At 45.0% G+C, this 25,840-nt stretch overlaps 1 protein-coding gene across 4 annotated transcripts in view; it reads left to right on the plus strand.

Moving 5' to 3' along the window:
- Nucleotides 1–25,840, plus strand: part of LOC122798404 (kunitz-type protease inhibitor 2-like) — a 986,210-nt gene that overhangs the window by 254,828 nt on the left and 705,542 nt on the right. The window lies entirely within an intron of this gene.

The raw sequence follows: 25,840 nt of genomic DNA on the forward strand, positions 1-25,840 counted from the left end.
CACATTGTTTCTCCTTGACACTCATTTGAGGGGAAATTCTGCACCCTACCACAGCATGTAGATCACCTCAGTCAAGCAAGGCATCTGTTTTCCACCCCCACTTAGTCACTCTCAGGTAAAAGGTCTCGAGGATTGTATTAGGAATGCATCTTTCTCCAAAGGGCATGCTTTGCATTCTAAGGGAAGCAAAGAACCCAGTATCAGGAAGTCATAACTGGCAAAATGGAAAAGATTTTCCATCTCATGTCACAACAAGAACACCAGCCCTTCTCGGGCAGATATCATCTCAGTCTTGCAGTACCTGTCAGCCCTGGTTAGACTGGGACTTTCCTATTCCAGCATTAAGGTACATGCATCTGCAGTATCAACTTGCCTACACAGTGCTCCACCTATCTTTTTGCACCCCTCAAATGAGCTTTTTCTGAAAAGGGGAGAGTCACTTTAGACAACCCAGAAGGAACCCTGTTTCTGCATGGGATCTAAACTGTGTTAGAAAAACTAGCTTTGCCCCCCTTTGAACATGCCAAGACTGCCTCCCTAAAGTTGTTCACCTGGAAGACCACTTTTCTTATAGTTGTCACATCAGCTAGGAGAAAGTCAGAGCTAAAAGACCTTATGTATAATGAACCTTTCACTGTCTCACAGGGATAGGACAACCCTCGAAACAAACCCATCTTTATGCCTAATGTGGCATCAGAAATTACTCTAAAATAGGCTGTCCCCTTACCAGTCTTTCCAGATCCACAGAACAATTCAGAGCAGTCCTTATTCCATGGGTGTGCACAGATTAGGTACTATCTAGACACGTAAAAAACACAAATGGAAAAAACTGAGAATAGTGGGTATTATCTAGACACGACAAAATCCCCTAATATGGCAGAGCAATTACTGGTGGCTTTGAGTGTAAACTGGGCAAATCTGTTAAAACAAATAATTACAAAATGAATAGCAAACTGCATTAAATTCCATTACTCACACCATGGAAAAGGTTTACCTGGGTATATTAAAGCCCACTCTACCAGGCTTGGGACAGCTACCACTGCTTTCCTCCGTAATCTCTACCCAGGCCATCCTACAGGTAGCCACATGGAACTGTGTACACCCCTTTACAAAACACTAAACTAGGCAATGTTTCCAGGGCTAGAATAGGTTTAGCTACTGCTGTCCTGCAAAGCTTAATTTCCTAGGGTTGTACAGATGACCCACCACCCACCTATCTTTGGGAGTCCTCACAGGAATCGATACTGCAACATTGGCTACAGAGAACATAGTACACATGGGTACCTGAACCATAGAGCCAGGGGGAAGGGGAGACCCCCCCCTTTACAGCTTCAAGACATGTCAAGAAAAATTAATGAAGTGGAGTTTTCACACACATGTGGATTCGCGAGCGGAAGTTAAGCTAACTAAACTAGCTGTTCTTGTTCTCTTATTGCTCTGTTACAGGTGTTATGCTGCCACTATTCCGTTAGTGCTGCCAGAGTTATGCAGGTAAGGAGAGTTTAGATGTTCATAGGTAGGTACTAGACTATTGGCCCTAGGGCCTATATAAGCCTAGCCAAAGGTACCCTGGCTTTCGCCACCCAAGAAAATTATTTTCCTGTGCCACTGTCTAGCAGAGCCACAGAAGTGATCCCCGGGGTGAAGTTCCTATCTCCCATCCACTCTTGAACAGTGCTAATGAGGAGCTTTGTTTGATATAGATATAGGTAGTTTGTTCCAGAGTATGGGAAGTCTCTGGGACAGGAATCTATCCCTCCAGCATATTCTGTTTATTGTGGTGATGAGGTTTAGGTCCCTAGAGTGTGTAGCTCATAGGGATTGGGATTTCTTTAAGTGGAGCATGTCTAAAAGCTCTGGGTTTGACGTAGCTTTGTGTGTTAGGCAGAGATCGCCTCTGAGTAGGCGATATGCAACGGAGTAAAGCTGCAGTTTTTTGAGACCGTCTGCTTAGGGCATCTCTTTGAGGCCGGTAATCCTCTTTGTGAGGTATTTCTGTGGCCTTTCCAGTTGTAGATGTCTTGAGGTACATACCAAAAGGAGCATTGTACTCTATAATGGGTCTAATGAGTAACGAGTAGAGGGGAACAATGACCTCTCTTTTTTTTTTTTTTTTTTTTTTTTTTTTTCCTGGATGAGAAACCTTTTGTAATGAGGTGTGCCACATAGAAGGATTTCCTGACTACTGTGGTGATGTGATTATCAAAGGAGAGACTACTGTCCACCTGTGTCCCAAGGTCTCTTATCACACTTTTGGTGTTAAGTAGACTACCGCCTATGTGGTAGTTCATGGGTACTGAGTTTTTACCAAAGGGGATGACAATGCACTTTTTGGCATTGAACTTGAGGCCATGGCTTTGACACCAGGCATCTGTCTCAGCAAGGCCCTTTTGTAGGATGTCCACATCTTTTGGAGTTTTGATTTATGGCTCTTAGTTTGCAGTCATCTGCAAACTTCATTAGCCAAAGATCTTCTGTGTTGGCCTGTACTTCAGAGAAGTAGATACCAAACAGGAGAGGACCCAGGACTGAACCCTGTGGTACTCCACTTGTCACTGGTCTGAAGCTGGATTTGGAGTCTGCTACTTTCACAGTTTGGGTTTTGTCAGTGAGCCAGTTGGCAACCCATCTTGTGACATAATGATTTATACCTAGTTTAGTGAGTTTATCAATAATTCCAGAGTGGGGGATGGTGTCAAAAGCCTTGGCGAGATCTAGATAGGCTGTGTGAACCACCTTACCCTCATCTACGGCTTTGGTGACTGCTTCAAAGAAGTCTATCAGGTTTAGGAGACATGATCTAACTTTTACAAACCCGAAGTGGGTGGGGTCCTGAGTTTGGAGATTACCAATGTCATTGTTTATAAGTTCCATGATGATAAGCTCCATAGCCTTGCAGACCAGGCTCGTTAGGCTAATTGGGCGGTAGTTTCCAGGGTCTGTGGTGGCTCCCCCTTTGTGGAGTGGGATAACTGTTGCTGTGCGCCATTCAGTGGGCACATACCCTGAGGTGAGGCTATGATTGAACATAGTACTTAGGTGGGGTGCCAGTTCGTTCTGTAGTTCATGTCGAACACAGCCTGGGATGTCGTCAGGTCCCATGGATGCTGTGTTCTTGGCTTTGGGTAGTGTGTTTTTTTACCTGTGCAGCCGTGATTACAGGAACTTTGCATTCTTCTGGTATAGAGATGGGCCCTTTAGGGGATGACAGAGGGGTAAAGTTAGCACTGAACCTAGAGGGGTAAAGTTAGCACTGAACCTAGAGGGGAAAAGGTAGCACTGAACCTAGAGGGGTAAAGTTAGCACTGAACCTAGAGGGGTAAAGTTAGCACTGAACCACCTAGAGGGGTAAAGTTAGCACTGAACCACCTAGAGGGGTAAAGTTAGCACTGAACCACCTAGAGGGGTAAAGTTAGCACTGAACCACCTAGAGGGGTAAAGTTAGCACTGAACCACCTAGAGGGGTAAAGTTAGCACTGAACCACCTAGAGGGGTAAAGTTAGCACTGAACCACCTAGAGGGGTAAGGGTAGCACTGAACCACCTAGAGGGGTAAAGGTAGCACTGAACCACCTAGAGGGGTAAAGGTAGCACTGAACCACCTAGAGGGGTAAAGGTAGCACTGAACCACCTAGAGGGGTAAAGGTAGCACTGAACCACCTAGAGGGGTAAAGGTAGCACTGAACCACCTAGAGGGGTAAAGGTAGCACTGAACCACCTAGAGGGGTAAAGGTAGCACTGAACCACCTAGAGGGGTAAAGGTAGCACTGAACCACCTAGAGGGGTAAAGGTAGCACTGAACCACCTAGAGGGGTAAAGGTAGCACTGAACCACCTAGAGGGGTAAAGGTAGCACTGAACCACCTAGAGGGGTAAAGGTAGCACTGAACCACCTAGAGGGGTAAAGGTAGCACTGAACCACCTAGAGGGGTAAAGGTAGCACTGAACCACCTAGAGGGGTAAAGGTAGCACTGAACCTAATCTGCCAGGATGTTGCAATATCCGTTGGTTCTGTATATTTAGTGCCATTGTGCTGTAACTCAGAGCAGATCTGAGTGTTGCCATTGAGATTCTTGACATAGCTATAGAATGCTTTGTGGTTGTCTTTAGTCAGTGGCAATTTTGTTTTCATAACTAGCTTTGGAGAATTTTGAGGGATCTCAGCTTCTTAATGAAGCTGACCAGGGAGTTTCTCCAATCATGGGATTTTACTCCTTTTTGCAACAGTTTCTCTCTTCTGTTGTAGAGTTTGTTTATGGCAGGGAACCTCCAGATTGGCTTCCTTTTTTTGGAGGATAGCCTCTTGGTTCCGTTAGGGATTGCACGATCCATGCACTCATGTAAGTACTTATAAAGTGCATTTGTGTAGGATTCAGCAGTCCTACCTCTATTGTCCGTCAGCATGGGTGTCCTGAAGTTTGCCACTTCTGTCTTAAGAAGCGTGAAGTTGGCTTTGGAGAAATTTTTTACTGTGGTTTCCCTAATGGGGGGTGGGGGAGGGATGTGGATGTCTAGGGTGATTAGCTTATGGTCAGATCTGACCAACGAGGAATTGACCTCTGGTGTGGAGCACCGGTTGCCCATGTTGGTAATAACCAGGTCTAGGATATTGCTGCCCCTGGTGGGGTGTGGATATGTTGATCCATGGCATTGGAATTTATGAATTCCAGAAAACGTTGAGCACAAGAGTTGGTACATGAGTAGTTTTCCCAGTTAATGGTAGGGTAGTTGAAATCGCCCATTATTAGGGTGTTAGGTTGTACCCTAATATTTTCCAGTGTATTAAGAAATGAGGAGTAGGAATCCTGGGGCATGGTGGGGGATCTGTGGCAAGCTACAATTTGGATTGCAGTCTTGCCCAGAGTTAGTTGCACTTGGATAATCTCTGATGCATTATGCTGAGCAACTATCCTGGAGGTGTGGATATCCTTAATGAATATGGACACACCTCTGCCTTTAGTGTTTCGGTCCAGGTTAGATGGCCGAAAGGTGTGGTATGAATTATAGCCTGGTAATGCAGGGGTACTCTCTGGAGCCTTGAACCAGGTCTCTGTCACTGCCCAGATGTCTATGTTCTCCATTTTAAGGAGTGCCTCGAGAGACTGCATTTTGAGGTTTAGACTTCTAGCATTGAGTAGCAATGCCCTCAGATTCTTCTTACCTGTTAGGATGGTGAATTTGTCATTTGAACCTTGCCTAAAAAAGGCAATATAGGGGTGGCTAGAGCCTTAGCCAGTATCCGGAATCCCAGGGGCGACAGGTGCAGGCCACCTCTGGCAAAGCATCGTGGTTTGTTGATCATGTCATCCCAGGCAGACAGATACTGGATCCCCTTAGAATGACACCAGAAGCTTAGCCAATTGTTGAAGTCAATTATTTTGTCCTTGTACTGTGGTATCATTCTGGGTGATGGCAGGGTGCTACTCGGGGCTAGGGTCATACCTGCCTGGGCTGCAAGATCGGACAGCTCCTCCATATCCCTTTTCATGTAGTCCAAGGAGGTACGTCTCTGGTCATTCACACCAACATGGGCAATGACAGAGTCATATTTGTACTTGTGGAGTGACCTGAGTGCATGTGTTATGCGGCAGATCCTGGCACCCGACAGGCAGCTGACAGTAACTTTCTCCTTGTTTAGCCTGGTGAGTGGAACATCAGTGTGCCTGACTATAGAGTCACCTATGACTAGAGTGTTGGGTACGTTGTTATGCCTTATGGGCTGTGGCTGAGTGGCACATTGAGTTTGTGGGCTGTGTAATTTGGGTTGTGTTGGGGGGTGGAGGTTGCTTGTGTTTCTGCTTTGGTGGTCCCTGTTGCTTGGGTAGGTTTTTACTGAGAGCCTCCGCGAATGTAGGTGTATGTTTTTTGTGTTTCTATGTGTGTGTTTTGGTGGTGTAGGTTTTGAGGGACTATGTGCTGAGTGTGGTGTGGTTCAAGTGTTTACCTTCTGCTCTTGACTGTCTAGTCCAGTCTTGGGTGAAGAGAGCTTTGCTTCCAGTTTGGCTATATAAGTGCATCTCTCACAGGTTGTAGTGTTTGGGTGGTAGGAGGAGAGGGTTGTCTGTGTACATGAGGCAATTACTGCATTGCCCCAAGATGCCCAGATTCATCAGGTAGACAGGAGAAAACACCGGGGGCTGACCCTTAGACTTGCCTGGATAGGTGCTTATTTAAGTACTAGAAACTGTTTTCCTCTAGACAGTGAGGAAAGTTGAGTGCTGTAGTAATTTGTAGCTTATTTAGTGCTTACAATAAGTTCTGAACAAGTGCTGAAACAAAAAAAAAAATGGCTAGTTCTAAGAAACAAAATTAAACTAGAAGGCTTCCTTTCAGCACAGAAGGGCTTGGGCCCTAGAAGCCTACAAATAGTCCTGGACACAGCAAATCTATATCCAGGCTAGACTACCCACGGGAAAGGCAGGAAACAAGCTTAGAAAACGTGTTTTTCCACAAAAAAAAAAAAAAAAAGAGAGAAAGGAGTAGCAGAAACTAAGCTGATTGGCCTTCTCAAATGTTCTCCCTGTACTGGGTAGAATGAGGTAATGACACTAGACTGGGAGGAGGGTCTCAGATCAAATTTACACTAGGGGCGGGCAACTGCAGAGCCACCAACTATAAAAACACTGTACCAACAGGGAGGCAGGGTGTGAAACTGCAGAAATGTTTCTCACAGCTGAAAAGCAGCAGTGAGCCTTTAAATGAAAGTTTTAAACAGCTAAAAGAACCTCTAGAAAAAAGTTTACCTGCAACAAGTTATCCGTGTTTCACTGTTGTAGTCATTACACTTGGGTTATCCTGCTGGCAGGCTACCTGCAGTCGGCCCGCAGTCTGCCTGAATTCCAAAGTCTTGGTCCAGAGTCGGTTGCTGTCGCTTCTTCCCTGACATCAGTGCGCCAGGGGTATAAAAGATGCAGCCGACGCCATTTTCTTCAGTCTTTTGCCGCGCGGTGCCCGAAGCAAAAGCAGTTAGCAAGTGCTGGTCGGCCGACTCCTGAGATTTTCGTGTTTGAATTTCAGATCCGAAGTCTTCATTTAAAGCTAAGTACCCTGTTGGGGAATCTTTTCTTGTTCCAGACCGATGTCAGAAAAAGTTAATTGTATTTCTTGTGGGAAGCAAATGCCTCATAAGAACTTCCATTCTTATTGTATTCCTTGATTAGGCCCTGACCACGACGTTCCTAATTGTAGGTTTTGTGCTAGATTTAACCGAAGCACTAAGCGTCGGCACTATTTTACATTTCACTACTTTGGCCGAAGATTTAATTACACTGTCGGATAGCCATCCGACTACTGCAATTCACAAGAAATGCAAGGAAAAGGACAGGCATCCGAGGTCCAAAACTGACTAGGCTTCTTCTAAGCCAGTCGCTGGTTCTCAGAGAGGCGCTTTCGCAGCCCCAGACGCTCGCTACCTCAGAGCTGCAGGCCATTTCCGACTCCCACGTGGAGCCGACTAGGCCGCAGGAAACTTAAGGTATTGGACACTCGGAAAATATCCCTTCAGATGAGTTCAGAGCTGCTGAGCAGGCATCTGCTTCTGAGGGTGTTTTCAGGCCTACACAGTTATATGTAAAACTGACTTTTGCTTCAAAGGCAAAGACTAAAGCTCCACTAAAGACAACGAAGCAAGTACAGCAATCCCATGGACAGGCCTCCATGCCTAAAAAACAGATGCTCAAAATGGCCGAAGACCTAATTACTTAGATCAGGGGTTCCCATCCCTCTCCTGATAAGAGGCCTAGGCAAGAGACAGAATATGAATCTTCAGATAAGGTTTCCATTTCCTCTGATTCCTCTTCTGAACAGGAATACTGTCTTCCTCCCTATGAGGATTCTGATGCTGAAGAATCTATCCCTTCAGCCTCTCCTGAAGATTATTCTTTTGGGGAAACCCTCCATACCATGAGGGAGCACTTCCACTGGGAGAGCCAGGACTACTCAGAATCTAAGAAAAGGCTTCGAGACTTCCTTTTACTACTTCAGCACAGGCCTCTTGCTATTCCTCCTGTTTTAGACACTGTAGATGATAGTCCGGCCCGTCTCCAGACTCGAGCCAGACAGATTCCCATAAATTTCTGTATAAAAACCCTGCTGCTGACCCAGAAACTATATCTCAGGGTCCCAAAGGGGTCAAGGATTCCACTGCAAAAAATCCTGTCCCGTCTGACAGGGATTCAAGGGCACTGGACAGATGGGGGGGGGGGGGGAGATTTTCACTTGCTACCTTGGCTTTAAGAGCTTTAAATTGTCAGTTTCATATGCTTAAATATCAGCAATACTTAATGTCACTGCTTAAACAGAAAATATTGACAAATTCTGAATGTGCAGAAAACAAAGAAATGCAGGATTTATTGCATGCAGCTGAACAAGTGGGAAAGCATACTTTGCAATGTGGTTTTTGACTCCCTGGAGGCCTCCTCTCCTGCAGGGCCACTGTTACGGGTACTGTCATTAGGTGGCATGCTTAGTTAAAGGAACAGAATCTGCCTGATCATGTTAAAGCAAAATTATTAGATGCTCCACTACAGCATGATACTTTGTTTGGTGTTAAGGCAGAAGAGGTGTTGAAGAAAATGGAGGACAAAGCAAAGTCTATGCAGACAGTTAAGGATTTCTTACAGGTACAGCCACCCAGATTTAGCAGGAACTGGCCTTCAAAAAATTGGTCCTTTCCAGTGTCAGACAGGCCACAGAGGCTGACACCCCAGAGGTAAATCCCAGCCCCAAGGCTCATACAGATCTAAACAATGGGGTGCTTCTACCTCCAGAGCGAAGAAGACAAATCTCAGCCATACAGGAAACAGTCCCAATGACTTTCCTCTGCCAGCACCAAGCACTTATCTTTTGGTAGCCTCCTTTGGGGGAAAACTAGCACTTTTTTCACAAAATTGGCACATGCTCACCCAGGACAAATTGGTCTTGAATATAGTGTCACAGGGCTACAGGTTCCACTTTCACACCCTGCCAAGGGCAAAAGGTATGCCAGACCTGCCACACAATCAATGGGCAGAGGTACAAAAACAAGTTTAATCTCTCATGGACATGAGGGCCATTCAGCGAGTGCCACAGCAGACTTTTCTTGGTACCCAGAAAGGACAAAGCCTGGAGACCAATACTGGACCTGTCTATTCTAAATACATTTCTGGACATTTCAAAATGTTGACTCTGCAGCAGCTTCTGCCCATGCTGGGCAAGAAGGCTTGGCTTGTAACATTGGACCTAAAAGAGGCATACCTGCATGTCCCAATCAGACAATCTTGCAGAAGATACCTCAGATTCATAGCTGTCTCAATGCACTACCAATTATCTGCACTGCCCTTTGGCTTATCTACTGCGCCCAGGGTCTTCACAAAATGCCTCTCCTCCCCAAGGTTCTCCTAAAGGTCAGACGAGAAGCCAAAAATGATTTGGATTGCCCCAGACTGGCCCCGACAGCACTGGTACCCAATCCTAAAGAGCTTGACTCAAGGCCCAGCCTGGACATTACCTCTAATTCCTCACTTACTGACTCAACAAAACAATCAGATCCTGCACAGCCAACTCAGGACCCTAAATCTGGCAGTATGGCGGATAATGTAGCCATTCAGAACACACCTCTCTCTCTAAAGCAGTGATGGATGTTATTTTGGAGGCCCAGTACCAGAAAATCTTATGCAGAAAAATGGAAGGGATTATGTGCTTGGAACCAGGCACAAGGAATTGACATGTTTGTACCAAATATTCCTCAGATTTTGCAATACCTACCTGATATGCTGGACAAAGGCCTATCCTTTTCATCAATTAAAATCCATGCCTCTGCCATTTCAGTTCATTACAATACAGAACCACCTATTTTTTCTCATCCATTGCTAAGGCAGTACCTCAGAGGGGCCAAAAACACAAGACCTCCAAGGAGAGCACAAATACCTTCATGGGACCTCAATTATGTCTTGGAAAAACTCAGACTGCCTTCTTTTGAGCCAGCCAATATAGCCGAGATAAAGTTCTTAAGGAAAACAGCTCTGCTCCTAGCAATACCCTTTGCAAGACTAGTCTCGGTTACAAGCACTCATGGCTGTGGAACCTTTTATCATTTTCCATCCAGACAGGGTTTCTCTGAGGACAAACCCGACATTTATGCCTAAGGTAGTGTCCAGTGTGGCCCTTAACCAAACCATTCATTTGCCTACTTATTTATCCAAACCCACAGAATAAGGGTGAGACTCCTGCATTCTTTGGACATACACAGCTACTCTTATACTTGGACAGAACTAAAGCTTTCAGAAAGACTGAGCAACTCTTGGTGGCATATGCTGCAGGATCACAAGGAAAGGCTATCTCAAAGCAGACTATTTCAATTGGATAGGCCACTGCATTCGTTTCTACTATTCACAACATGGCAAATCACTGCCTAAGGGCATTAGGCCACATTCAACCAGAGCAGCAGCCACTTCAGCAGCCTTCTTCAGAGGAGTACCAACCAAAGACATTTTAGAGGCTGCAACTTGGAGTTCAGTGCACACTTTTTTACAAAGCACTACCATTTGCCTTTCTACTCAAAATACAGAGCAGGCCTTGCCACTGCAGTCCTGCAGGGCCTTCTAGCCTCTCCTAATCCTATTTAGATCCGGCCACCCAACCTCAGCTTTGGGATTCAACCCAAGTGTAATGACTGCAACAGTGAAACACGATGAACATAGTGCAGTTGTGTACCTACCATAAATGTAGATAGTTGCAGTCCAGGTTACCCACCCACCATCCCCCTTTTCTTTGCTGGGACTTATCTGTACTTCTCTATTCTATGCAACCTATTTGGTTTATTTGCTTGTAGATGAAGGAAATGTTTACTTTAGTGCATGCATACTTATTGGCATAATTTTAGCCTACCCTTTTGGAGGCACCTGACATATATGCGGCAAGAAAAACTGAAGAAAATGGTGTCTGCTGCATCTTTTATACCCCTGGCGCACTGACGTCAGGGAAGAGGCGACAGCAACCGACTCCGGACCAAGACTTTGGAATTCAGGCCGACTGCAGGTAGCCTGCCAGCAGGCTAACCCAAGTGTAATGACTGTAACAGTGAATACACTCTAACATCTACATTTATGGTAGTTACACAACTGTACTTTTTATTTGCAGGAGTTGTGTTGCTCGTCTGTGTGTCTGTGTGGATGAAACGTAGTTATTTGCTAGCAGCAACCTCTTCATTAGTTACAGATCCCTTTAATGTGGAGTTATTTAGATGACTTCTGCAGAAATTCTGCATATTTACTGATCTTCGTGGATTGTAATGACAGACGTTTGAGTGGCCTTTTATGGTTGAAATTTTCTGAAATGGGTAGCTTTATCATTATTGGTTCATGCATTTTGTTTCATTGCTTACTAGAAGGCTGTTCCAAACTACAAATTTGAAACGCATTCTAGCAAGTGGTGCTGTATTATACAAGGAATATAATTTAATATAATCAGGAAGGTGACTCAAAGAACATACATGTATGCTTGCTCACAGGATGCAGGAGATCAGAATAGGGAAAGAGACCAGTCACCAATGGTGTCACCCAGGGTTCAGTGCTGAGACTTTTTCTGTTTGGCATATACATCTCAAAAGTAAAAGGAAATGCCAAAAGGCTTTGGCAGACTAAGTTTGAGATGACTGCAAGCTAGGAGCAGTTATTGAATCCCCAAATGACTTAACCGTCATGCAGGAAGGTTTGTTCCAAATAACTGGTACCAGAATCATGAATTGAAACTAAACTCCAAGAAATACATTATTGCATCCTTTGGGAAGCCATCTACTCCAGGGAAGTGCCAATTTGACAATGCCCCCTGAGAACTGACCAAGTTGTTTGGCATTTGGTAACTTGTGTACAGTGACCTAACTTTTGATAAACATGCGCCCAGAGTCATAAGAAAGCCTTTCTGTATTGTACAGCTTATAAACAAATTGATTGTGACTATCTAGAGATGTTATTGTCCCCCTTTACAAAGCCCTCATTAGGTCAATCATTTTGTATAATGCCCACTTTGGCATGCATCTTTTTCAGACCCATGCAACAATAGGAATACCCATAGAGATACCATACAAAAAGGATACAAATCCTAAACAATAGGTCTTGTGTGGACCACCTCAAAGATTTCTCACTATACTTGTTATCCTACAGAGTGCTTAGAGGTGACATGTCTGGATTACAAGGCATCCTCTAACCTAATACAGATGGACCAACTGAACATCAGCAAGTCAAATGGCATCAGAAATACTCAGTTCAGGTATCTAAACTGAATGTTGTGGAGAGATGGATATATATCCAGAACAGACTATTCATTCCAGTAAAACAAAGCTTATCCTTGTCCATATTCAATTGCAACTTGGATCTAAGGATGGGCAATAGAAAATGTATTCCAGGATTGCCCCTTGTGCCACTAATGGATTGAGGCATTTCCTAAATGCTGCATCCCTTTCATGGGTCCCCTCAAATTATCTATAGTGTGATCCCATTTATTCTCACTAGGGGTAATGTACAATTATCAGCCATGGGATAGGCAAGACCAATCGGGAAATGTTCATTCAAGCAAAAAAGGAAAATTGGCCAAGCTTAAAATGTCCTCTAAGTGAATCTATGTTGTGGTGGTAGTAAATAGTTTTAAAAACTGCCCTTTTTAGATCACTAGGTACCCCCGTCACCTTGCACCCCCCCCCCCAGTCTTCAACAGCTTCCGGCGCCTTTGATAGTACAGGTGTATCCCACTTGCATATTGATGGAGTAGATCGTGTTGCGGTGCATGCTCGTACCCTCCAACTCCTCTATCTACTGGCAGCTCGCCTCTCCTTTGCTGGTTGCAATGGGTAGAGGAATTTTTCTGTAGATGGTCCCCATCTCCTCCTTGCCTCCTATGTTTTTCCTCCTCATTGAAATCCAGACAACTTGGGAAGTTGTGCTGTTCTGTTCTCTGACGTCAGACTTGCTTGTTCACTACTTAGAAAGACATGAGATGGTGCCAACAGCTTCCGTTATACCCTGACATCCAGATGTCCGTCTGCTTGGTATGATGACTCTGGAAACTGGGCTGGTCATGGGCTTCTGCATGGCAGGAAGTCCTAGGAATCAGTACTGCAACATTGATTTACTCTAGCATCTGCAACTATGGTAAGTGGGACACAACTCTACTTTACAAAACTCCTCTAGCAGAGCTTTCTGTTTATTCCATTTCTACTGACAAACCTACTAAGCTTATGCCAGCAACTAATGTTTTGCAGTCTGACAGCGGTAATAGGGACATGGACCCAGAGCTAACCCCCTGGAGCTTCTGATTCTGTGTCTAGGTCCAAGGAGGTCATTGTTCCACTGTATTGAGCATTTATTAGACTACCACGGAGTACAGTGCCCCCTTTGGTATATACCTAACCAGGCACATCCAACAACTGGAATGTCTACAGAGGTTCCTCATTTGCAGGCCATCTCAAATCCCTATCAGTGTATTCCATCTTTTACAGGCTATTGAGGGGAGATTTTTGACTGGCATACAAGGCATTGTTAGACCCCACCCTGATGGACCCCCTTTTATTCAAGACCTTTCCTGGTCCCCTGAAGAGGGTACTAGTACACCCATTTTCGATTTCTCACCTCAGCACCTTTCTGGAGGAGCCGTCTTTCAAGATACTAACTGTAAACTTTCCTTCCTTTTGGCCTTTCTGCTCTCGCTAGACTTGAATGGGGATTTGCCGGTATGCATCCTTCATCCCACCTGCATAAAATTCCTCAGGTTCTCTGCCTTATCACACTTTCAGTTCCCTGCTTTACCTATAGTTTTATCTACTGCTCTCAGGGTCTTCACAAAGTGCCTTGCCCCAGCCACTGCCATTTGCAGAGGTCAAGGAATATAAATCTTTCCATACCTGGACCAACACCTTAGCCGCCCTACCTCTCAGAACTAGGGTTGCCACCTGTCTCACTTTGCGAGGGACAGTCTCTCTTTGGGCAGCTGTGTCCTGCAAAAAAAATTATAAAAATGGCAAATGTCCTGAGATTTTAGGACAAAATTATTTCCTATATTTTATGTAATAGTTGCATAAAACAGTTATTCTGCATCTGAAACGCCTAAATGTTGTAAGAAACAGATTAAACAACTAAAATGCTACAAGTATAAGCTTTTATTTAGGCAAAAAAGTGAAGTTCTGTCCTTTGTACTGGCCATGGGTGTGTTTCGCCCTGCAAAATCTGACATTTATACCCAAAGTGTCCCACTTTGGGCATTTGAAAAGGTGGCAGCCCTACTCCGGAACACTTTTTGTATCTCCGTTTAGCAGTCTTACTTCTGGAGAGACTGAAATTCATCCTCAGTTGTCAAAAATCGTCTCTAACCCCCTCCCAGGGTCTGGTTTTCCTGTGATGCAGACTAAATACTTGGCTGACAACTTCCTTTCTTTCCCAAGAGAAGTACAGTCGCTGTCCACTTTCTTCCAGTTTCTTCTCCCCTTCAGTCTACTTCTGCAAAGGAGATTCTAAGAATGCTAGCGTACATGACAGCAACCATGGCACTATTTGCCAAGCTCCACATAAGATCCAGTGGCACCTGAAATTTCTGTGGTCTCTGCACAGTCCTCCACTTGACTTCCAAATCCCTGTTTTGCTGTTTCTGAAAAAAAAATTGGTAGATGTGGATTTAGATGTATCCAAGATATCTTCACTTTCACCCACCCACACTTTAACAGGAACTGCTCACAGCTGTATCAGATCTGGCTTGGGGATTCTGGAAAGACTTTTCATCAGTTCAGGGCCACTGGTTTCCCCAGGCAGATGTGGGATTACTTCAGTGTTACAGAATTGAGAGTTCTTATTCAAGTCTTTCAGGTGCTAATCCTGAGAAGGCTTCAGTTCCATGTATGTTTTCAGACAGCACCACAGTAATTTGGTGGTCAACAAATGGGGGGGGGGGGGGAGTCCTACCAGCTGTGTAGGCTAGCTTTTCCAGCATGGTATTAGGCTGGAAAGTAAATCTGTCCCTATAGGTGGTCTTCATATCATCAGAAGACAGTGTACTGGCAGATAAGCAGGTGTATGGAAAATACTCACAAATGGATGCTAAATTTGGGAGTCTTCCTGGGCTTAGTCCAAAGATGGGTGTGTTCCTCAAAATAGACCTGTTTCCCTCCACTCAACAGACTGCCCAAGCTGTTTTGCTCTGGGATTACTTGTCTCAAGGCCTGGTTGACTTTTCTGCTAGGAGGGGAAGTACATCTTTTCACCCCTCTCCCTCCAATCCCAAAAGTTCTAAAGATAGAGTGGGACAAACCAAAAACTTGCTGTTCTCTCCCTTCTAGCCAGGGCAGCACTGGTTCCCCCTTTTTCTAGCCAGGGCATTCACTACATGTTGCTCTAAAGTAGAATTAATTGCACAGAAAAAGGGGTCTCTGCTTCTCAATTTAAGGGCCGTCACCCTGTCACTGTGGATAAGAGTTTTTTAGTATCTGTTTTAGATACCAGCTTTCTGAGGATGTGCTTCAGTCTGTCCAGGAGGTGAGAAAACCTACTACTAGAAAGTCTTGCCCCTCCAAATGGGGAAAAAATCTGTTGTAATCAAAAAGAACGAGACCCCCTTCAGGTCAGGGTCCCTATAATTTTGTCCTGTTTGTGAGTTACTTTAGTCTGGACTTGCCCACTTTTCTATAAAGGCATGTTTGTCTGACATCTCTGGCTGACTTAATTTTCCACTTGCTTTCAGGAGTTAGTCACAGTTTTAAAGGGCATCCTTCATTTGAACCGACTTAGAAGAGCTATTGATCTTTGCTTCATTTTGGAAAAAAATCTCACTGTCCTCTGCATCCTTTGGTTTTTTTTTGTTTTGTTTTTTGCCCCCCCCCCCCCTTCTTTTTCTTTACTTGGAAAACTATTTTATTTGTGGCAGTTAGATCTACCAGAAGGGTTTATGAGCTTCAAACTATTGTTGTGCACAAGGTGGTCAGTGAATGCATCTCATTCAGGCTGTATGTTTTTTTCCCACTTCTCCAAACGCGCACAACAGCAGTGCGAGGCTTCTGTCCTCCATGGATGTACACACAACTGAGATTCTACCTTGATTTGAACAAAGACTTAACTAACCAGCTTTTTGTTTCTTGCCAGGAAGGCAAGTTGGGTATTCTGGTCTCAAAACATTTCCAATTGGATCTCTAAATCCATTTCCTTCTGTTATTCCTACCATGGCAAGTCCTTGTCTTTACCTGTGAATGCACACACCACCAGAGCAATATCCTTCTCTGGTACTGTCTTCAAGGTCATTGACTCCAGAGCTGTTCTCGTAGCAGCAGCTTGGTATTCTGTACCCACCTACACTAAACATTAGAGTAAGAGCCTTTTCTAAACCAAGAACAACTTTTAGCATTTCTGTACTACTTGGATCAGTAGATGGCTCCTGCCCCCTGTTCCACCATACTTTCCAGTTTCTAAGCTTTGGAAATTTCCCACTGCAATAGTGTTTTAATTAAGGACATGACGCAGTTGCACAAGAACTTGCCATAACAAATTACCTTATTATTGCTGCAGTGTTGTATCCCTCCCTTTTTCCCTTTACTGTTTTAGAACTCTCCCTGCACCCTGTGGATTGGGGGGGGGGGCAATTCTTCTGACCTTATTTTTTTCTTTGTTCATCTGCTTGGGCTTTTCCAGGGTCTCTTGTCTTTAGATAGTGTGAGGATCTTGCACTCCTATATCCGCTTATGTACCACCTACACATACTAGTGTATGGAAGGTTTTTGGCTTTGGAACACTGTCTGGATGTCTGATTACTTAAGTGTGAACACCAATGAAGTACTGCAGCAGTGATCAGTAGGACAGCTGCTCAATGTTAAGTTCCTACTCAACTATACTTTTTTTTTTTCAAAGAGACCCAAGGACATTCCTCAGATTCTTGTCAGGGAAGAAGTACCTGGCTGCTTGTTAATGGTACGTCAGAACGTGGAGCCAGCCACTGTGAGATATGCGAGCAAGTGTCCTTGCAAAGAAGCAAACAAGCAAGCATACCTCTTCCTCTCAACAGGCATAGAGGACATTCAAGAAGAGTGGTATGAATTTTCTCAGGGGGAGGGGGGCTTTACATTGCCTTTGTTTTGTTTAGTCCTGAACTTTTCCTTTGATACAAATCTTAAAATGTCGCAGCAATTTCAGTGGGAAGGAAAGCTGGTATTGGACATGCATAAAAGCACATTTAATCTCTTGGAAATTAGTTCTTAAACTTTCTGCCATACCTCTTGTCTTGGAGGCATTCAGAAGCATTTTCTACTGCTGCTTACAATCCTGAGTCCCAGTCCCAGGGCCCTGCCCTTCATTTTTTTTTTTTTTTTTTTTTTTTTAAAACAAGGTTCCAGACTCCCATAAATTACAGCAGGATCAGAGGGGATAGATTCTTACATAATTTATTTTCCACTGAAACAAAGTAAGCTTTTTCCCTCTTCCAGTGTTCTGCTAAGTGACGGACAGTAGAGCTGTTGATGGATATAGCAAAGTATACATTTCTGCCACCTTATTTATGCCCCAAATTATCAAATTCCTATGACTAGATTTTTTTTTTGAGAATTTAAACAAGGCCCTAGCAGATTTACTAGAGTCTTTAGAATAAGTATCTGCTGTGTTTCTGCTAAATTCCGTACCTCTGGTAGTTCAACACTTTGTGTAGTTTAACTGATGCTTCATCCAATGCAGCTGCTAATAGCGCTGTACGTGATTCTCTTGGGTAAGACCTCTATCTTTTTTGTTAAGCACACCTTCACATCTTTATTGAATTATCACTTGTGAAATGGGTAAATTTGCATTAATACAAAAGTAATCAAACTCTATTAACATTTACAAACATCATACTTCACATATATTGCTATATTTTATATAACCTAAACAGCATTACATAAATTAAATTCTTGCCCCCTTTTTTTAAACAAGAAACCGCTTTATTTAAGCCATCACTTACTAAATAATCATACATTTTATATAAATGAAAACAAACCACACCAGCACAATCTTAGTTGCAAGCATTTTACATCACAAACCATACTGACACACTCCAGTTGCAAACATTATACATCACTTATTTACACATTTTTATTCAAACATTACATAGCTCATTTAAGCCCTGTCTTTTAAACCTCATTCCTCCCACTGTATGCATTATTTCCACAGTTCCGATTTTTTTCCTATGTAGTTTGCTCTTATCCTTTTCTAAACATCTCCATTCCAGTTTTATTTTTGCTACTATATTCACTATTTCTAATATAGTTGGTTTAGATTTTGATTTCTATTTTCTAGTAACTGCTTTTTTTGGCAGCCACCATAATTAGACACAAGGCCTTACCACGTCTAGGCAATTCCAATTCTGTCATAGTTCAGAGAAATCTCCCTCGTCACACCAATTCACCCACCCAGCATGTTTGACAAGTGCATCCCACAGGGAATCCTTAGTCTGCAATCCCACCACAGTCCAGAAAATGTGTTCCCAAGTACCTCTTTCTTCCACGTCATACCTCCAACATTTGCTGTCTACTTGAGGAAAACAACTCTGCAATCTACTTTGGGTATTAAAATATGTAAACATTCCAAGCAAATCTTCTAGATTTTGTTGCATATTTTGGAGACCTACATATATCTTCCCATTGCTTTTTTGTGAATTGCTTATCCAGTTTCTTTCCAATCCTTTCTAACCTCCCCTAATTGATTCTTATGGATGTTCTATTCTCGTGTTATGGTATTCATAACCTTTGGGTTAGCCTACGCCTAGCAGCCCAAACGTCCGGCCAGTATACAAAAGCTTTAGTCCACTGCAAGGTACATGGGGCATCTGACATTGGCTGTAGGCTGCATGGGGCATAAGTGACGTTTGCACATACCTTCCTCAGAACTTCTCTGCCACCAGGTGAACGTCAGCCATTTCTGCTGTCAGATTCTGCAAGTTAAAGTACCCCATTGGGGCCCTTTTTTCTTGTTTTTGATTTGGTCACCGCATGCCTACCCAGCTTCATGTCATCCAGGAGAGGGAAGTGTATGTGCTGACATCAGTACTCCCATAAGGATGCCCATGAACTGTGCTTGTTCTGCCTAAGGCCCAACCACAACCATAAATCCGGCGCGATTTGTCAGGCCTATGTTCCAAAACCCTTTGCAGCTGTGTCTGCATGCACTTAATATCTGTTTAGAAAACCAAATACATAAAATGTTTAGCTCTTGCTGTGGAAGAGCCATCCAGTCAGACCACTGAGCTTTCAAAAAAGAAGGCCAAAGTTGCCAGGTGTGAGCCTATTGCTACACCTCCTCCACCACCTGACAGTCCCCCTGTAGCTGACATATTCCTGGAGGAACGTGCGGTATCAGCCGATGGTGATATAGGTGATACCAATGGCTGTAAGCACATCCGTGGAGGTTATGCAGACATTGGGTACAGATGATGAGGGGGAAACTCTACTCATTATGGACATCCATACCAGCCCTTCTGTAGTAAACTGCTGAAACTAGGCCCTAGGTCTGTTCCTTCTTTAAAAAGGAAGCAAAAAACTAAACCTGCATCTCCACCATCTGAAAGCTTGCCTGATTGACAAGTTTTCTGAGTTTATTCAATGCCTTCATGGCCCTAAGGCCCTCCATGACTGCTGCTCCTCTGGCTGTCCCCCCCCGGTTATCAGCCTTAGGTCTCATACTTCAGATCCTAGTTGAAGCTGAAGATTGTCGTCTTTTGAGGATTCCCTTACGTTTCCCAAATGCCATGCCTCTAGGTTAGTCCTCCTCCGAGGACTCTACTGAAGCAGACTCCTCTGGAGAGGACCTTACTTTAGGAGAAACATCTCTTGGATGGGAGAGTTTTTCAAATGGGATTCTACTTAGATGACAGAAGTCCAGAAGAGGTATTCTGACCTTTTACAAATTGATACTCCACCATCTGACATCCCACCAGTACTTCCAAACTTCGTAGACGCCTTCAGTGCAGCTTCTAAAACCAACCCCTGCCTCCAGATAGCCTGTCAGGTTTTATAAGGTCCCAGAATGGGCTAAATTTCTGAAAAATCTCTTGTTGCAGCCCTGGTACTATTTCTGTCTCTGACAAACCTTCTAGAGCATTACCCTTAACCTGTGTTCTCCCAACTGATAAGGACAGTAAAACTATGGAGCGCATGGGGAAAAAAAGGTATACACCTCTGCTACTTTGGCCTTTAGGGCCATCAGCTACCAGGTATGTTTCAAGTATTCCTTGGCCGTTTTGTCTTGGGTTTCAAAACTCTTGGCTTATCTCCCAGATTTGCCCACTAAGTCCTAAATCTCAAACTTTCTCTCGTTGTCCTTTTAAGTAACAAGACAGTCTGATGCAGTTATGATGCTGCAGAGGCCTCTCCTAGATCTGCAGCCTCTGCCTCAGTGCTCAGAAGGTACTCTTGGCTGAGGCTTCAACCCCTACCTGATGATATCTGGGCTAAACTCCTTGATGCCCCACTGGACAATACTGCCTAACACTGGACTAATCCCACCTCAAACTTTTTCTTCAAGTACCCCCTTTCTGTATGCTTAGACTCCAGACTCTCTTCCCACTATTAATGCCCCAAGCCTTTTTGGCAACCTTGGACATCAAAGATGCATGTCTGCTTATCCCCATAAGGCCCAAATAGAGGAAATACTTGCACTTCTCTGTGGGTTCCTCACATTTTCAATTCTATGCTTTACCCTTTGAACTTTCTACTGTTCCAAGGGTATTTACCAAGTGTTTGGCACCAGTTGTAGCCTATTGCAGGGTCCAAGGGATACAATTTTTCCTGTACATAAAATATCTCCTTATCCAGGCAGAGTGCTATGGCTCTCTACAGAACCTTGTCCAGACAGTCACTGGTGTTCTGCAGTCCCAGAGTTTCACTACAAATTTCTCCAAGTCCAACCTAAACCTCTCCCAGGACCAAGTTTTCCTTGGCTGCCAAATCAATAGGGATGTTATGAAAGCATTCTTCCCACCCCAAAAGGGGAAAACTTGAAGGTATACCTGCTGTCTCTCCACAACACCCCTGCTATGACAGCAAGAGAATATCTCGGACTCTTGGGGCATATGGCTTCTACTGTCCCCATGTTACCACTCAAGACTCCACATGAGGAAACTTCAGTGGAACCAGAGGTCCACATGGACCCAACACTCCCACCCTTTAGCCATCCCATTCCCTTCCTACCTTGCCTAAGAAAAGGAGATCCTGTGGATGAATCGAATCTCCCTCATCCCAGGAGTGCTCTTACAACCCCTCACTCCAGTCCAAGAAATGTACACAGATGCCTCGGACCTGGGTTGGGGGGCTACTATGGGCAGCTTGAAGGTGCAAGGCAGATGGACAGGCCCCTTCAAGAGGGATCACATCGACATCTGAGATGAGGGCCCTCAGTGCAAAACAATCTGAAGCAAGGGCCCCTGAAGTTGTTCAGACTAGCACTACTGTTCTCTGGCATATGAACAAATTCGGGGGGGGGGGGTCTTACTTGCTGTGCAGGCTTTCACTACAGGCCTGGGAATTAGCAGTCCACTGTAGTTAACCTGCACTCTGTCTACATTCCCTCAGCTCAGAACACTGACACCTTGAGCAGGTATGTCACCATCCCATGAGTGTATGCTAAACCGGGATGTGTTTCTGGATGTAATCCACAGGTGTGGTATACCACAAATAGTTTAGTTTTCCTCCTCTCTATACAGACAGCTTCCTCGGTTTTGTTCCAAGACACCCAGCCCTTTAGCGAGGGCGACTGATGCCTTGTCTCAGGGAAGCAGATGTTTCTCTACACATTTCTCCCTTTCCCACTCTCTCTTAAAAAAGGTCCTGCTGAAAATTCAGCAGGATAAACCAAAAATCTAGTTGGCGACTCCCTTTTGGCCAAGACAGCATTAGATGTCCTTCAAGGATGCATCTGCAGTCATAACATATGGGTTGTCCTGCCTCAGGCAGCCCTTCGGTCGGCCGGATTCCAAAGTCTGGGTCTGGCCTCGGCTGATGTCGCACTTTTCCCGACGTCAGAGCGTCTGGGGTATAAAAGCATCAGCCGACGCCATTTTCCTCAGTCTTTCTTGCCGCGCGGTGCCCGAAGCAGAAGCTGTTCGCAAGTGCCGGTCGGTCAGATCCAGTGAATTCAGCTACCGAAGACTTCGAAAAAGCTAAGTACCCCGTTGGGGGCTCTTTCTTGCCTCAGCCAATGTCAGACAAAGTAAATTAATTGTTTAACTTGTGGGAAACAAATACCTCATAAGGATTTCCATTCCTACTGCCTTCCTTGCTTCGGCCCGGACCACGACGTATCTGCCTGTTCAGCCTGTGCTTCCTTCAACCGACGAACTCTCCGACGTCAGTCGGAGTTTGCAGAGGAATTTTTTGGGGCCAGTTTTGCATATAAAATGCTGTCAGAGACTCCGACTTCACATTTGGTGAAAAAACGGAAGGACAAGGACCGACACTCGCGGCCCGCGGTTTCGGCTGAAACCACGGTTAGGCCTACCGCGAGTGTCTCTGTTTCGGCCGAAACAGAGTCCTCTGAGATTCCTTCTTCTGAAACCGTTCAACCGACCACCGTGGCCCGGGAGGCCCCGGCTGAGTCGGCTACCGAGTTACCTACCGAAACCAGTGTCCAGGAGATGTCCGACACCATACCCTTGGACATTTCCACTCCAGCACGTGGGGCAGCTAGGCCCCCTGCTTCCATGTCCATTAAGGCTTTTTCTAGGGCTAAAGCTGCTAAGCTTTCTAAAGCTTTGCCTTCCAAGACTACCTCTCAGAGGCCTTCTTCTAGTTCCCAGATGTCCTTCAAGGATGCATCTGCAGTCATAACATATGGGTTGTCCTGCCTCAGGCAGCCCTTCAGTCGGCCGGATTCCAAAGTCTGGGTCTGGCCTCGGCTGATGTCGCACTTCACCCGACGTCATAGCTCCTGGGGTATAAAGGCATCAGCCGACGCCATTTTCCCCAGTCTTTCTTGCCGCGCGGTGCCCGAAGCAGAAGCTGTTCACAAGTGCCAGTCGGTCAGATCCAGAGATTTCAGCTACCGAAGACCTCTAAAAAAGCTAAGTACCCTGTTGGGGACTCTTTCTTGCCTCAGCCGATGTCAGACAAAGTAAATAATTGTTTAACTTGTGGGAAACAAGTACCTCATAAGGATTTCCACTCTTACTGCCTTCCTTGCTTAGGCCCAGACCACGACGTATCAGCTTGTTTAGCCTGTGCTTCATTCAACCGACGGACACTTAGACGTCGGTCGGAGTTTGCTGAAGAGTTTTTTGGTCCCGCTTTTGCATATAAAATGCCGTCGGAGACTCCGACTACACACTTAGCCAAAAAACGCAAGGAAAAGGACCGACACTCGCGGCCCGCGGTTTCGGCTGAAACCACGGTTAGGCCTACCACGAGTGTCTCTGTTTCGGCTGAAACAGAGTCCTCGGTTCTTCCTTTGGCCGAAAGCATGCCTCCGACAACTGAGGCCTCAGAGGCCCCGGCTGAGTCGGCTACAGAAATTCCTACCGAAGAAGAAGGCACACAAGAATTGTCAGTCACCATTCCGTTGGACATCTCTACTCCTGCACGTGGGGCAGCTAGACCCCCTGCTTCTATGTCTATTAAGGCCTTCTCCAGGGCTAAAGCAGCTAAACTTTCCAAGGCCTTACCTGCAAAAGCTCCCTCTCACAGACCTTCCTCAAGTTCTCAGATTCTCAGCCTTGCTGAGGACCTTATTTCTCTGATCAGGGGATCCCAACCTCACCCAGACAGGGCCTCACAACCCCCTCCTGAAAAAAGGCCTAGGACTGTGAACCCCCTGAACCTCTCTCCTCTGACTATTCCTCGGATGGATCAGATGTATCTGACCATCAGGAAGGACCATCCTCACCTTATGAGGATTCGGATGCAGAAGACTCCATTCCTTCTGCCTCCCCCCCCCAGAAGAATTTTCATTTGGGGAAACTCTACACTCAATGAGGGAACACTTCCAATGGCAGGGTCAGGATTTTTCTGATTCTAGGAAAAGGCTAAGGACTTTTTTACACTTACCACAGCATAGGCCTTTAGCCATACCACCTGTACTATCAGTTGTTGATGCATACAATGATGCCAGTTCTGCCCCTGATTCTCTTCCCCCAGCCCCTGCCAAACCTGACAGATATTACAGGGTCCCGGATTCTCACTTCCACTTGTATAAGGCCCATGCTGCAGACCCAGAAACCATTTCTCAGGGCCCTAAGGGTGTTGCAGCTGCCTCTGCCAAAAACCCCCTACCCTCTGAAAGAGAATCAAGAGCATTAGAGAGATGGGGTAAAAAGGTTTATACATCTGCTACTCTTTCTGCCAGGGCTTTAAACTGTCAATTTCACATGATACAGTACCAGGAATTTTTGTTAGATCAGCTGAATAAAAAGCTTTCCTCTCCTGAACCTTTAGACCGCAAGTCCCTTCAGGATTTGGTACACAACTCTCAGCAGGTCAGTAATAATTTCTTAAAATGTGGCTATGATGCACTGGAGGCTTCATTTAGATCAGCTATGACTGGAGCAGTGATTCGAAGGCATGCCTGGCTAAAAGAGCAATCCTTGCCAGACCATGTTAAGTCTAAACTCCTAGATGCCCCTATGGAGAAACAAAGTTTATTTGGCTCCTGCACAGGAGGTTCTAAAGAAAGTGGAAGAAAAAGCAAAATCTGTGCAAACAGTCAAGGATTTTCTGCAGGTCCAACCTCCGAGGTTCAGCAGAAATTGGCCTTCAAAGAATTGGTCCTTTCCAGACACCTCCAGAGCACAGAGAGGCAGAAATAGACACCCAAGAGGCAGAGGTCAATCAAGGGGTGCCTACAGGGGTCGTCAGTGGGAGCCTGCCAACCAGAGGAGTACCGCCACAGCTGCGACTGCAACCACTTCCACAGGACAGACACAATGACTTGGCTCTAATTCTGCCTACCAGGGAACAACTGGAAGCACCCTTGGGCGGAAAGCTAGCTTTATTTTCAAAAAACTGGCATTGCGTTACAGGAGACAAATGGACTTTGCAAACAATGGACAAAGGCTACAGGTTTCACTTCCACACTTTACCAAGAAAGAGAGGAATGCCAAACCTTCCACCAAGCCAGAAGTCAGAAGCTCTAAAACAAATCATCAACTTACTAAGGATGAGAGCAATAGAAAAAGTACCATCTATAGAACAAGGCCAAGGATTTTACTCCAGACTATTCCTTGTACCAAGAAAAGAAACTCAATGGAGGCCTATTCTCGACTTGTCCGCACTGAACACGTATCTCATTGTACCAAAATTCAAGATGCTGATCCTACAGCAACTTCTTCCCATGTTGGGCAAGGAGTCTTGGCTGGTGACTCTATCTCAAGGAGGCATACCTGCACGTCCCTATACGACCAGATTGCAGAAGACACCTCAGATTTCTTGCAGGATCAGAGCATTATCAATTCTCAGCATTGCCCTTTGGCTTATCTACTGCGCCCAGAGTATTCACGAAATGCCTGGCATCAGTAATTGCACATTGCAGGCTTCAGGGAATTCAAATCTACCCATACCTGGACGACTGCCTAATACAAGCGGACAAGACAAAAATAATAAAGGACTTGGCCTATGTCATAAAACTGCTGCAAGCCTTGGGATACACGGTCAACATACAGAAGTCAAGACTAGTGCCATCCCAAAGGATAACATTTTTGGGTGCAGAACTGGACACAATAACTCAGATGGCTTTTCTCACAGAAGAAAAACAAAAGCAACTACCAGTCTACTTCATGGCATTGACAAGACAAACTCAGCTTACTGCAAGGAAAGTCCTGCAGGCCCTGGGTTACATGGCATCCTGCATAATCTTGATCCCACATGCCAGGCTGCATATGAGAAAATTA

This window comes from Protopterus annectens, chromosome 1.part0 (genome assembly GCF_019279795.1).
Source record: "Protopterus annectens isolate FY-2018-M chromosome 1.part0, PAN1.0, whole genome shotgun sequence".
Classification (NCBI taxonomy): domain Eukaryota; kingdom Metazoa; phylum Chordata; order Ceratodontiformes; family Protopteridae; genus Protopterus; species Protopterus annectens.